This window comes from Marmota flaviventris, chromosome X (assembly GCF_047511675.1).
Source record: "Marmota flaviventris isolate mMarFla1 chromosome X, mMarFla1.hap1, whole genome shotgun sequence".
In the NCBI taxonomy this organism is placed as follows: domain Eukaryota; kingdom Metazoa; phylum Chordata; class Mammalia; order Rodentia; family Sciuridae; genus Marmota; species Marmota flaviventris.
The window spans coordinates 45,499,761-45,514,925 of NC_092518.1; the positions used below are offsets into that span (position 1 = coordinate 45,499,761).

The 15,165-nt window shown below is 37.6% G+C and overlaps 1 protein-coding gene across 11 annotated transcripts in view; it reads right to left on the reverse strand.

Moving 5' to 3' along the window:
• Positions 1–15,165, reverse strand: part of Huwe1 (HECT, UBA and WWE domain containing E3 ubiquitin protein ligase 1) — a 144,142-nt gene that overhangs the window by 128,258 nt on the left and 719 nt on the right. For 8 of the 11 annotated variants that reach the window (XM_071606515.1, XM_071606518.1, XM_071606517.1 and 5 more), the window contains one exon: positions 9,672–9,807. The gene's annotated coding sequence lies outside the window, so the exon portion shown is untranslated. Of the gene's footprint in view, positions 1–4,796; positions 4,876–9,671; positions 9,808–12,885; positions 12,901–13,073; positions 13,239–15,165 lie in introns of those variants that run through there. The other 3 variants (XM_071606513.1, XM_071606509.1, XM_071606512.1) reach the window with 3 other exon arrangements.

The window sequence follows — 15,165 nt, forward strand, 5'->3', positions numbered from 1 at the left end:
AAAGTGGACTGCCATTTGGAGGGAGGACTAATTGTTAAGTGAACTATTTATTGTTTGACTTTTAAAAATAGGAAACGTCATATTTACAAACAGCTGAAAAGGAAAGAGAAAAAGATGAGCTTAGAAAAGTTCTTTTTTTCCTGCTTGTTTGTTTTTTTTTGTCGTACTGAGGAATTGAACCCAGGGTGCATGCTAGGCAAACCCTCTACCACTGAGCTATATTCCCAACCCAGAAAACATCACTTAAATTTCAAAGTTTTACAAGCAAGAAATTCAATCCCATCTACTGGTTTATGGCATCCAAATTTATGCATGAAAACACAGAAACAAATCAAATTGTCCCAAGACAGAGTTCCCAATTGACCTCATGTTAGAAAGCTAAAAACCACAGTCAAAAAGGAAAAAAAAAACTGATCATTCTTTGCACTTTTGCCTTTCTCAGGCAACTTTGTTTTTTAATTAAACTTTCCCTGTATTTAATTAAATTTTCTTACAGAAAGAGACCACTTATTCTGTACTTTTATGGATAACACCTGGTGTCACATTTAGAAATAGACACAAGTTCTGTACATTCATGTGTCACTTAACACTGGGGCTATGGTATGAGAAATATGCCATCAGGGGGATTTCATTGATGTGCAATAGTGTATTTACTACGATGGTTGCAATGTCAGAAGGCAATATGCTCTTATCTGAATTCATCCATGAAGGCAGTCTTTTACTTTTTAAAAGCAAAAACACAAACAAAATGGAAAAAAGAAAAAAAAGTTGTTGATGTAAAAAACTGTTTTCAAATAATGTCTTCATTCTCCAGACTGTTTTTTTCCCCCCATGGTGATGGGTTTGAACCTGGGTCCTCTCCCATGCTCACTCTACCACTCAGCATGCTCTTTTTTTTTTTTTTTTTGGGGGGGGGGGGGTACTGGGAATTTAACCCAAGGGTGCTTTACCATTGAACCACATCCTCATCCCTTTTTATTTTTTTAATACCTTTTTAGTTGTCGATAGACACAATACCCCCATTTTATTTTTATGTGATGCTGAGGATCGAACCTAGCGCCTTCCACACGTGAGGCAAGTATCATACCACTGAGCCAAAACTCCAGCCCTCACCCCTTTTTATTTTGAGACTGGGTCTCAGCAAGTTGCTTAAGGCCTTGCAGGTTGCTGAGGCAGGCCTTGAAATTATGATCCTCTTTCCTCAGTCTCCCAAGCCACTGGGACTACAGGCGTGCGCCACTGCTTACGGTTTGACTGTATCTTGATGAGAATAATCTCATCGAGATATATAAGGAAATGTCTGACAAGTAGGGACCTAGACTCCAGATTATGTGAAAACACTACAAGACATTCCAATCTGGAGGAGTCAAGCTAGCACCTGCAAAATATGGAATCAGATATAGGTGTACAGAGAGGCATCTATATAGCAATGACACTGGATATACCCAGGTTTATGTTCTTCCACAATACTAATTTACCAAGGTTTTTCTTGAGGTACTATTATACTGTAAAGCATTATATACTGAACACAGTGAAAAATGTAGAACAGCCTTTCTAAAAGGCAATGTGGCAATAAGTGTTAAAAGCCTTAAGTTTTATATTCCAGTTCTGGAAATTTTCTTAAGGAAATAAACATGAACTCCATATATTACATGTTGCTAAGCTTTGCTTATTCATTCAAGACTTATTAATTACCCACTATGTATGGGGAAGTACTGTTTAAGATGAAAAATTAGAACCTAAAGATTTGATCATAGGGAGCTAGTTAAATAAATTAGGAATCATTCATAATTCAGAATATAATGCAACCACTAAAATGCTATAGAAGTATACATAGTGGCATTGATAAGGAACAGATCATTATCTTAACTGGAAACAACAAATTTTAAAATGTATTTTGGGGGTGAGGCTATAGCTCAGTTGTAGAGCACATGACCAGCATGACGTGTCCCTGGAGTTCCATATCTCCAATACCACAAAATAAGCAAATTCAAAAAATGAAAATAAATAAAAATACCATTTCTACAGTGGTTTGGAGGAAAATACTAAAAAGACATTTTGGGGACTACCAAGAAAATTTGAATGTGGACTGGACATGATATAATATTAAGAAAAATAAGTTCTCTAGGTAATAATAATATTATATTATGGTTTTATAAATGTTTATATGTGAAAGAATTAAAGGATGAAATGTCATCCTTACTTCATATGATTCAGAAAAATTAAAACCTATGTACAATTGGTGCTCTTTATACTTGGGTTCAGCAACCACAGAAAATATTTGAAGAAAAATATCTCCACGGAACATGTGCAATTATTTTTCTTGTAAATATGGTATAACTATTTACATATTATCAGATATTCTAAGTAATTTAGAGATGTGAGGATATGTATAGTTGACATACAAATGTCACACCATTTCATACAAGGAACTTAGGCATCTGTGAATTTTGGAATTCCAGGAGGGTGTGTACTGGAACCACCACCACCCCCCCCCCCATACAAAGGGGCAACTGTACATAAAAACCTAATACAGCAAATTCTTAACAGTTTCTAAAACTAACTGGTAATATGCAGATACTAATTTCAGGAAATTTATTATATATTTATCAGTATTTTCTCATCAATATTATGTTTACTTCTATGATCATGAAAAATGAAAAAGTCAGAAGTCTTTTCAAATAAGTTACTATAAAATGAATATACAAAAAGTCCCATTCCCAAAGCCTTCTTACTAAATGATTTCACAAACTCTAAGTACTATAAAAATGTAATGTTACTTAAGTAATAATAGATTTTTGAGGATACTAGTTTTTAAATTTTTACTTATATGAATAATTTATACCCTTCTCACACAGTATAAAACTTGTGTCAACTGATGGTAGAATGCAGGGGGTAGAGGAAATACTAGATATTAAATAGTATTCTCCCTTAGTACCTATGTTACCTCCTCAAAAAGACTTTGAGGCAAAAATAAATGTTAATAATGACCAATTCTGGCTGGGCTTGTTGGTATATACCTCTAAACCCAGCTACTAGGTGGACTAAAGCAGGAGATCACAATTGAGCCAGGCTTGGATGTTGTCCTGAAATAAAAAAAATAAAAAGGCTAGGGATGTAACTCAAGTGGCGGATCACTCCTGGGTTCAATCCCCAGTACCAGGACAAAAAAAAATCTTCTGGAAGAGGAGGTATGAATAGGGGTTTTTCTTATATTCCCCTTTGTACTTTTCAGTATATTTTAAAGTTCTCAGAAACAAAATGCAAACATTACAAAAAAAGCACAGTCCTCCTTGACTCCTCCCCTTCAAAAAAGTGTCAGTTTGCTCTAGTTACCCCAGCCACGGGTGCTGGGGATTAAACCCAGGGCTTCCTGCATACTAAGCAAGCACTCAACCACTGAGCCACAATCCCCAACCCCCTTCTCTCTCTCTCTTTTTTTTTTTTTTTTTTGATTATGTACTATCTTGCAACTTACTTAAACTACCTTGAAATTACCTGTACTCACTACTGTAGTAGTCATGGGCAGCACTATAAAACCAAACTCTTCCCTATATTCTTTGCCATGACTCGATACTATCAAATTATTTTGCCAATATAATGATTTTTTAAACCCAATTTTACTTTGCGTTTCTGATGCTTGCTTTGAGTATCTTTTCTTGTTATTGAACATCTTTAGTTTTCTATTGTGAAAAAAGTCTGTCCCTAATTTTCTACTGGACTATCTCTTCTTATCTTTAAATGTTACCCTGATCATTAAGAGGAGGACATACCAAAATATGTATACATCTTCTAAAATTGATTTAGTGATACATTAGAAAATGATAACAAAAGGAATGGAAAATGTCCTTTTAAACAAGAACATTACTTTCAGAGTACTTTATATCAGGACTACATTAACATCCTTAATGATAAATCCAGCTCAAAGATAAAAATGCATTTAAAGTATATATCTTGTGACAAAATAATCGTTTATGCTATTGATTCATTTGGAATATACTTACTTAATTTCATGTACATAGCATTTTGCCCATGACATATTTTTCATATATCTTGTTTAATAATAACAAAATCCTATATTACATTCTCTGATACAATCCTGTAATAGCACATTCTGCTATAGCACAATCCTGCTATAGCACATTCTATTCATTCCTCATATTATTATACTGATCTTTTTGAGTGTGATTTACAAGTCTCCCCTAAAAGACCACCCTATTTGTCCACTGTGTAGTTGCTTATCTCTGTGTTCCAGGTATATGGCAGCAACGAGTATGTCCTCAATAAATATTTGTTGAATGAATATCATCACCCTCATTTAAAGAATGAGGAAACTGGCTCAGTGATGAAGTAATCTGCCCCAAGTAACATAGCTATTATGTATTTTTTTCACATAAATTATAATAAGCTTATCTTTGTACTGTATCATTTCAACATTTTAAAATACATCATTGTACTTAAATGTTCACAATATCCTATATATTAGGGTTTTTGAATATAATTTTGTAGTTAAGAATGGAAATTTTGCAATACATTCTAAGCCCACTCAAATCCTAATTTATAATATGAAGTACAGCTGTCTCTTCACAGGCTTGGTTGATCACTAACTGGGTATAGGAGCCTCTACAGGCAGAAAACATTTTTAGGGGAGAGGAAGAACAGCAGCAGTTAAAACAACAGAGTTGAGGACCAGGTGTAGGTATATTCATCTAAAGATCATAAACAGCTCTTGTAGTATCGACTGCACATGCCACTTTGAAATCTAACCTTGGCCCAGAGGTTTTTCTCAATATTACCTGTATTCATAGAAGACAACTGCAGGCTTTCTCACATATCAACAGTCTCAAAGGCTGGGGAGGCACATAGAATTAAGAGCTGTGAGAAATAATAGATAGGCTATATCAATGCATGGACAGTGCAGTGAAAGAAATAATGACACAAAGAAAAAGGTTAAGAAACTTTAAACATGATCTCACTTACAGTCCTTGACTGGACTATGAGTTTCTCAAGGGCCAATATCAAGCTTCATTCATTTAATATCCCCAAGTCCTTGTACTTATAGACACTCAATAAATGCTTATTCAACTTAATGAAGAGAGGTAAGATGTGAGAAGGGAAAAGATAGATATAAATTTTAAAGTAACCATGGTTTTCATTTATTGAGCACTTGCTATATGCCTCACACAGTACTTTAGATACTATGTAAAATGTTAAAAGGGATAATATTTACCTCTTTTCTAACCTGCTATATGTGGTGCTACTCAAGTATGTTAATAGTGGTGACCTGATGACTATTGGGAAGACTCATTATGAGTTTCTAAGGTTACAGCAGAATCTTGAACATAAGAACCTTGAACAGTAGGGGCTGTATAGATGGAAAGAGATCAAGGCAACCCACAGAACTGGGTAAGACACTTCAGAGAGTATAAATGGGACTCCCAACATTTTGTAAAGTGAAAAGCTACTCTGGTGGAACATTCAGCTATCACTGGCCAGAGACTCAGATTCAAACTGACTGAAGAACAAACCCCATTCCTCCACACCACTGATGATTCGACACAGACCTTAAGGTCCTGAAACATGCTTAGTTAATTGGCCATCATTACATCACCCTGACTGCCCACCTGACCTGTTGGAGGAGTAGATCAAACTAGTATATTTAATAAATTACCATTCACTTATTATTGCTTACTGGGTATTAAAATCTTACATTTCATCATTTATTCCAATAACCATAGGAATAAGGTATTTCTCCAGATGAAACAATTGGCAGAATTAAATTAACTTACCCAAACTGATAGAACTAATAAGTGACCAGTTCTTGCCAAATCTAGAACTGTCTAGGCTGCTTGCTCCTTCTAAATGGGCTGCATGGTCCTTCTACTCTTTTCAAAGCTTCTCAGACTTTTCTACCTAAATTCTAATAAAGATTTTATATTCACAAAAATAGGTTAAGATATAATGAAAAGGAATCCTGGGGAAATTAAGTAGAAAGAGAAAAGATGGACTGAGTAAAAAGCTCAAAGCTTCTACCCATGGCAAAAAGTTTCCTTTGATTTCACCCTTTATCTTAATTTCATTGGCTGATTCCAGTTCTACGACAGAAATGTACAAGACTAAGCCTGGAACATCCTGACACAGGAAGCTATCAAAGACTACTATACATCATGTCAAGAAGAATCAGGTGCCAATTTTAAGAGAGTCCCACATTATCCAAAAGGGGGACAATTTGAACTTTAATACATCAGCTTCAAAAACGTATTAAAACTCATCAAGTGTTGATATCCACTAGTGCAAGGTTTTAGAGAGATACATTTATATGTAACCTTTGTGATGACAGGGAACCAATTCCTTATATTGAAAGCAATGTTTTTAAGTGAGCATTTATCCTGTCCTTCCTATATAAACTGTATCACTGAGTAACCAAATAAAAGAAGGGAAACAAAATTATTCTAGCTAAAAGATGAAAACAAAATGATAGCACTGAAACATCACTATTTGGCAGCCCACAATGAATTAATGGATTTTTAAAATCTAATCATCAAAACATAATGAATGTTGTTAATGAACACATCCCCACCATTATGCTTGCCAAAGGAAATGAACCTGAATTTATCAAGCCTCTGGATCCAGTTGCCAATATGCAGGAAATAGGAACACTGATTTAGAGACATTTTGAGGACCATTGTAATAAAGGATTTCAAAATTACTTCCAGCTGAAGGTAAAACTAAACAGCACTGAAGAGTAAAGTGTTTAATTCTGAGAAAGTAGAGTCCAGAAAAAAAATAAATTGTGCCAACCATTATTTTATGCCAGTGGCAGTATATTCAAACTTACCAATCTTTAAAATCTACATTAAATCATTCTAGAATAATTTAAATCCTCCCTATGTTTAGTCACCACTTAATGACTTTTGAAAAGGAAAAACTTCTTTCAACTCTTAAGATTATACAACCAGAATCGAGGGGTTGGTTTTAACATTTATCTAATTCAATCAGAAATCCAAACTGAATCAGATCTGCAATACCAATCTCCATAAAGACAAATTCCCACTTTCTATGAAATCACATTCTGGGATCAATGTCACCACTGTTAATTTTAAAAGCCAAATGATTTAATCCCAGCCACTAGGGAGGCTGAGGCAGGAAAATCGTTAAGTTCAAAGCCAGCCTCAGTAATGCGGCAAGGCCCTACTTAGTGACTGTCTCAAAATAAAAAAGGGGCTGAGAATGGGGATGTGTATCTGTGGCTGTGCACCACTGGGTTCAATCCTCGATACCCTCCCCACCAAAAAAAAAAAAAAATCAAAATGACTAACAACTTTAGGGAACTCAAAGTTGAAAATTTTCAGGTTAACTGCCCAAACAAAAGCTACAGTTGTTTTCCTCATATTGAGAGCCACTCCTTCACTATCTGAAAGCATTTCTATAACCAGAAAACCAAGCTAGTCAACAAGTACATCAAGTTTTAGCAACTCAATCCCTATGACACATCAAATAAGAGGGCTTCCAAAGAATCTTAAGAGCTGAATTATCCCGGACATTAACATATATAAACATCTGGTAACCAGTCATTGAAGAAAGAGTCAGAGAACAATACAGGAAAACACAAAGAGTCCAAGTGCTTGTGATTACCTTATATATGCTGAGATCATTGTAAAACAGCCTAATATGGTTACAGCTACACAACAGAATTCAACAACTTATCTTTCTCCAGGACAGGTAACATGGAATGCAAGAGCAAATATTTTCAAAGCTACCCAATTTTTCATTTCAATCATACTTTGAACTCTTGGTTGAAAACACACAGCAAAAGAAAAAAAAACAAAACAAAACAACTGCATTTCCATTGTGAATGGCAGCTGTTAAAAAACTGTGAAAGGGGCTGGGGATATAGCTCAGTTTAAGGCCATGGGTTCAATCTCTAGCACTACCGAAAACAAACAAATAAAGTGGCTTGTCACTAATTCACTTTAAAACAAAACAAAACAAAAAAACCTGTGGAAAACATTCAAATAGTGGAATGCTACTACACACAAAGTTCTATACCACTACTCTACAATTATCCTAGTTTCACAAACTTAGGCTACTACAGAAAATTCAAAAATATCTAATCACTATACCCAATATGCTCCAAACTGTTTTTACTGAAAGCATGATCTTGCTATAATTCCCCAAGAAAAGATCTGAGTGCATAATCCATAGATTGGTGATTCAATCATTTCATCTAAAAAAAATTAAAGATTTTCAATTGTGATGACCTCTCCCCTTTCTGTCCCTTCAACTAGAAAATACTCTTGTTTTAAAGATAGAAATAAGTAGCCTTGCTCTTCCCACATTTTGTGCCTCAGTCAAACACTGGCTAAGCCTGTGTGTTCAATTTCCATTCTCTGGTTTTGACCATGGAAGGAGTAGATCAAGGGATGGCTAATGCTGCATAAGAAATGAACAGTTTAAAGGACTTTATGCTGAAAGGACCATCATTTCCAGATGAAATAAAATGAAAAATAACAAGAATAAAAGTATACTTGTATTTAATAGCTGGGAATCAGAATATTAAATGGAAGCTCTCAAATATTGTTTTTGTATTGCAAATTCAAGAACAGTATGACAGCCAGAGGAACTCATCACTGTCTTAATAGCTTAGAAGTTATGGGTCAGAGCACCAGAGATAACATCATCAAAAGAATAAAAAGCAACTTTATAATGTCATATAAAAATAACTAAATCACCTAAGGACACTGAAACCATGCATAAAAAACCCCAAAGGCATAATCAGGTCATATCTAGGAAACATTAGCTGCTACTACCAAGAGGCCTACTTTTCATGTGTAACAGTAAACAAAGCCAAGACATGGAACTGAATTCAGATATCAAATCAGACTTTACCACAAAAAAGGAATCCATGACTAGTTATTTTAGGATAGTGATTAGGCCAGCAGTTATCAACTCCAACAGGGATACAGGAGATTACTACCATTGTTTCATTATAATGGATCCTCCAGGGTCTTTAATTTAACAAGAATGGGTTAGACACCACTACTGGGCTAAAATTCCCAAATGTAGGGGAAACACTATAGGACAATTTCTTCAACAAATAAATTAGAACTAAAAAAATGACAGAACCTACAGACTAAATCATATATAAGAGCTCTACCAACTATTTTCAATAAATGATCTTTCTCTGGATCTGGAGTCAAACAAACAAAACCAAAGCTGAGAAAATCAGGGAAATCTGAACACTAGTTTGCATATTTCTTATTTAAAAAGAAAAAAAAAATCACACTTTTTTTCAGCTGTAATAATTTTGAAGTTATGTTGAAACAGCCCAATTCTTTTAAAGATATAAATATTTTTACAAATAAAATGATATGATAGCAAAGAGTTATTTCAAAGTAATCCAGGAAATGGGGAAAAAGTTGACTCAAATTTTTTTGTTTGAAATTTTTCACAACTGTTTAAAACTGATGACATAAAACCTTCCAATTTCATTTTTTGAATGATGCTTAGAATGATTTAAAAAGTCATATACAGAACTCCCACTTAAAACACAATAAGCAACCAGTGTCACATCAGATCCAGACAATGGAAGAAACCAAAGTAGCTCAATCACAGAATGGAAATATCCCCACCATCTCATACTACCCACAAAGATCTACAAAAAAACGAACCTAAAATCACAGCCAATCATACTCATCCTGGTGGGAAATCCCAACACGGCTCCAACAGCCTTCTGAACCTTCCTGACCAAGTTGGTCCACTGGTTCCTCTGGAGCACTAACCCCTCAGGTCAGGCTATTGAAGGACCTACAAAAAAAGGTGGGGTGGGGGAGAGATACACAATGCATTTATTAGAGAGTAGGGGAGTTAACCATTATATAAATGTTCAAACATAATCAATTATTACTTCTGAAGCAATAATCCTCACATATCAATTTGCATTTTTTAGGACCTGCTTTGAGCTGTAACTGAAGCCTTCAGAAACCAATAGCTATAACAATACCTACAAACTGACACTTAGAAAACACCTCTGAAAACTCAACTCAGTATTCAACCAAAATGAAATTACAGGACAGTGTTGATCTTATAGACAAAATTATATCCTCTCTATAAGCTGATACTAAGGAAATTTTAAATATATCTGTGAAAAAATTATACACATAAAAATTAATTTTCACCTTCATACATGCTTTTTGGCCATACTGGGAGACAAACGATAAACATCCTGGAAATTCAGGTTGAACTTTGCCATTGAACCTTAGACAAAAGTTTTTATTTGGTATTGCCACTCCTTCCTCTCTTCTCAGAGATCTACCTAGAATAATTTAAACCTTTTAGGTCATGCCTAGATGATCATTCCCAGATTTATTCTCATGCTGAATGCCAAAGAGTCAAATTGAAGATTAGTTAATTTGTGATCACTGTTTAACCCACTGTAAAAGGCACTAAGACAAAAATCTCAAAACAAAGTGATCACCTGAACTCAAATGAGAGGAATGTATTTGCCTCCAAAGTACTTCAAATTTAAGCCAACCTTGAAACTCAAAAATAGAGTACACACAGCTATATATCAGATGATCACCCACTGTAAATTTTCAATCACTGTATACCTTTTGCCACCATATTCCTACTTCACCCATAATCCAACCAAAAATAATTGAAAATAATCACTCATTTTAATATTGGCCTAATCAAAATATTAACAGTAAGGAAAACTCCAAATCACATACTTATTAAGTATGCTAGAAAACACAAAATGACAAAAGCACAACAGAAAGTAGTATATTAAAGAACAAGCAGTGATTCCATTTGGAAAAGAAGCTTGGTTTGCCAAGTGACCTTTCTGACATCTCTAAGAAGTACCCTGCTCAGGTAAGGAGATACCAAAGAGCAGATCCCCACACGGATCTTTAGGAACAAATAAATGTGCAGGAGAAAACAGCACAGGCACCTGAAAAGTAGCTAGCAGAAGTTTCCTTTACCATTGTAAAAGGCATGGCACCAAATTTCACTACTTTTGTAGAGTGACTTACAGGACAGATTGCTTTTGAAGGAGTAGGAGAAAGGAGTAGCTAAGGAATAAGGGACCCCTTCCAAAAGGTGAAACGGCTGGATGTACCACTTAACAAGAACATTATTAATGACTGGCGGTCATTCTAGGAGAGTGATTTTGCACTGAAATTCCTAGACTAGTGGAAGAAAAGAGCAGGGATTACAATGTTCAAACATTAGGAACCCCTGGAGATAGAATGGCTTATGAACTTTATTCTTTCCCAGGTAATAAAACTAGCATGACACAAGTGCATCTACCAAAATACTTTCTTTTTTTTTTGGCAATACTAGGGATTGAACCCAGGGCCTTGCCCAGGCTAAGCAAGCATTCTACCACTGGGCTACATACCCAGCCCATACCAATGTATTTTTACACCAAGAAAAAGTCATCACAATTCATTGTGTGCCTACTATGAGCAAGGTACTTTACAAATTTGCTCATTAATTTTAGCAACAACCCTTATAAACACTAAGAATCTGAAAAGTAATTTGCCCAAAGTCGCAAAGTTCAACGTGAACCCAAAGCACACAATATTTCCACCATACCAGGCTGCCTCCCACGAATAGGAAATGTTGGTGTCTCCTCAATCTATGCAACATTGGTGCTAAAAGAAAGCAATGCTGAACATGTAATCTATAAAGGAAACAAATGATAGGGAATTAATTGCCTCAGTTACAGTGACATGGAGAAGAGAGAAAATAGAGCAGAACAGGGCAATGTTTAAAGGGCAAGATATACCAATGCTGTTTTCTAATACATGGAAGGAGGATAATGTAGAAGAACCTGACCCCTTATTAGGGGATTCAGTTCCTGGAAAAATAGCATGGGGAGCGGGCAGGGAACAGAAGGATTTAATAAGCGTGATGCAGGTAAGAAAGAAGTGATTAGCAGCAAAAATAGATATCCACAGACAAAAATGCTACAGAAATGCAGTGTAAGGCAGGGGGGAAAAGATGGGTGGCAGGCTTGCAGGAAGATTGGGAGAGGGACAGAGAACAGAAAGTTGGTTTAGTGGAGGGCCTTTTTATGGGGAGGGGTACGAAGAAGGGAATGCTAACAGCTGTGAAAGCAGCAGCAATGGAAGACTGCAATCATCTAAACACTGACCACACTGAACATGAATGCACTGTTACGTCCAGGAGCAGTCTAGCAGCATGCAGGTGAAGAAATCAGTACCCTATGCTTTGATCAGGTCATGAAAGTGTGAGGATCCGAGGAAATGGAAGGTTACTATGACTCCATCCACAAAGATGGGAGTAAATGTAGGGAACGGGATAGGTTGGAGGACTCAGACTAGGCTCTAAATTGACTTCCCCCCTTAAATACGCGCCCCAACTATCCACATAAACGAGCGAGATTTGTCAGGACGGCAGAATTTGTAAAGAGGGAAGAGTACGTCAGACACTATACAGCTTGACCCTAAACCTTAGCACGGGAGTTGGGTAGGTAGATAGAGCCCACTTCAACTCATGAAAAACTAGGGGATTCATCTAGGTCGTACCAAGGGCTGAAACCGGAGGCGGGCTCGCAAAAATGGTAGGGTGGAGGGTACAAGTCGCTGTTGGCTTGCCCCACATCTCTTCCACAGCCCAATCTAACCCCAATCCCACTACCCAACTCCAGACTCCCCTCCCACACTTCCCAATCCGCCCACTGCGGCGGTAACGGAGGCGTTGACCGATTGATTGGTGGGGCAAAGGCAGGCCCACACGCGGCTGAGGCCCGGGAAATGGTGTCGCCTTAGCCGACAAGAAACGGATGATCTTCGTGTCAGGTACGGTTTACCGGCACCTCGGCGTTTTGCCATTCGTCACTTCCTTAACGTTGGGTACCTGAAAGGCGTCACAAGCGCGGATAACCAACACCTCAGTCCCGGGTCCTAGCCGGACAGACATCAGCCTCCGCCGCCATCTTAACAGCAGGCGGACCGACCCTAGTCACTGCCCCCCCACTCCGGAGCTACCTCTGCCACCACCAACGGATCCCACGAGGACCTAACCCCGCTCCCGCGAGAACTCACCGGCTAAGAACTGCACGAGCAGAAGACGTTGCCGCCGCCTCCGCGGCTGCTGCAGTCAGTAGCCGAACTGCTGCCGCCCGCGCAATCCCGCGAGAACCTCTACCGGACAGGGAAAAGCCTGAGCCCAGCCCTTCCCAGACCCCTCCTCCCACCAAAGCCGAAGTCGCTACGGCTCCGCTCTCACCCTACGCGAAGCTAAAAGCAAATGACGCACAACCGCACGAAGCACCACGGGGCGGAGCCAATCTACCGCCGCCGGCTCCCGCATGCGCTGTGAGACTTATCGCGATATTACGTTTGGCCTCGGCGAGACCTTCGAAATTCACCGCAGGATGCCGCCCGCGCCTCGCCTTTAGGAAACGTGAGATCTCGCGAGACCTGCCGCACGCTCCTAAAAAGGAGAGAGGCGGGGCTTCATGAAAATGACTGGGAGTTTTTCGGGGAAAGGGAGGAAGCTCCGGTCCTGCAGGGATCTCGCCTACCACGAGGTTTCCGACCCACTGCGGAGCTGGCTGCCAAACCTCGCGATGACACAGCTCAGCGCCAAATCTCGGCCATGTCCTGAAAACTGCCTCCGCCCCCGATCTAGGTGTCTAGAGCTTGCCTAGTGCTTGAGGAAATTTTAAAAAGTCAACCTGTTTATTCTCACGCTTCCGGGCAGGGTTGTACCAATTAGCCAAACTCCATTCTGGAAGGGGAGCAATAGGTCCCCCATTGTTACCCACCTCCAGGAATAAAATATTATTCTGGACTAACACATAGAAGATGTTCGATCTCACAATAAGCACGCAAATGCAAATGAAAACAATGACATAACATTTTTTGCACATTAGAGCGGTAAAATTTCTAAAAGACCTATAACATCCAGACTCCTTCTCTCGCCGCACTGCAGGCTAACCTGAATCCATCTTAATCTAACTAAAGGTTCGGACCATTAGTTCTAGCTCCAAAGCCACCAATTTTAACTACTGAAGCTTTACCTTGGCATAACCAAAAAGACCCAATAAAGTGGTTTTCTCCAAACAAAGGAGTCTGCCCTCAAAGGCAAATTCAAGCTTGCGGGGGAGGGGGGCATTGAAGGGGGTGAGTGCTTGAAGCTTTTAATATGGCAGTTTTTCCACGTCCAGCCCACAATGTTTCTCCAATAAATCTTGGGATCCAATCTGGCTCGATTTGTGGGCTTTTCCATTCTAATGCATTGTTCTGTCCATTCTAATTTAAATATTATTCCCTTAGAGTAAATGTTAATAGACAGTAGTACAAATACCCCCATCTTATCTTTTAAAATATCTTCTTGGTTATTCTTAGCAATTTTTCGCCTGGATGAACTTTAGAATCATATTAAGTTCCAGAAACTTGGTATATTTATTGAAATTGCATCAATTGCATGTCAATATCACAAAATGGACATCACTACGAAATTGAGCCTTCTTATTCAGAAGCATGGTATCCCTTGTCCACTTGTGAAAACGCTTTTATTATATTCCTCAATAAAGTTTGATAGTTTACTTACAGGTATTTTTATTCGTTTTTCTTGCTATTGCGAGTGAGATTTTTCTTTAGTATTAAATTTTCAAAATTCTTATTGCTATAGATAAGAAGACTACTGATATTTGCCTATCCACTTTTGTAATCGAATAAAAATGTTGTATTTTACTAATGATAAGGAAAATGCAAATGAAAACAATGACATACAATTTTCATCCTTTATATTGGCTAAAATTATAAAGATTGATAACAATTCATTTTGGCATAGCTATAGAAAAATAGGCACTCTCTCACAACACTGGAGGGTGTAAATTAGTATAGCCTTTTGGGAAAGCAATTTGGAATAAATTTATCAGAATTCAAAATGCATACACACTTTGACCCAGCAATTACTATTCTAAGAATTTCTCCTACAGAAATACTGATACATGTGTATGAAACATATACACAAACCCATTCATTAAAGCGTTGCTTGCAATAATCCCCTCCCCCCCTAAAAAGGAAACAAGGCTAATGTACATCCATCCGGAAATAGTTAAATAAACTGTAGTACAATCATACAATGCAGCTGTTTAAAAGCTGGGATAAATTTTGATTCCCCGAT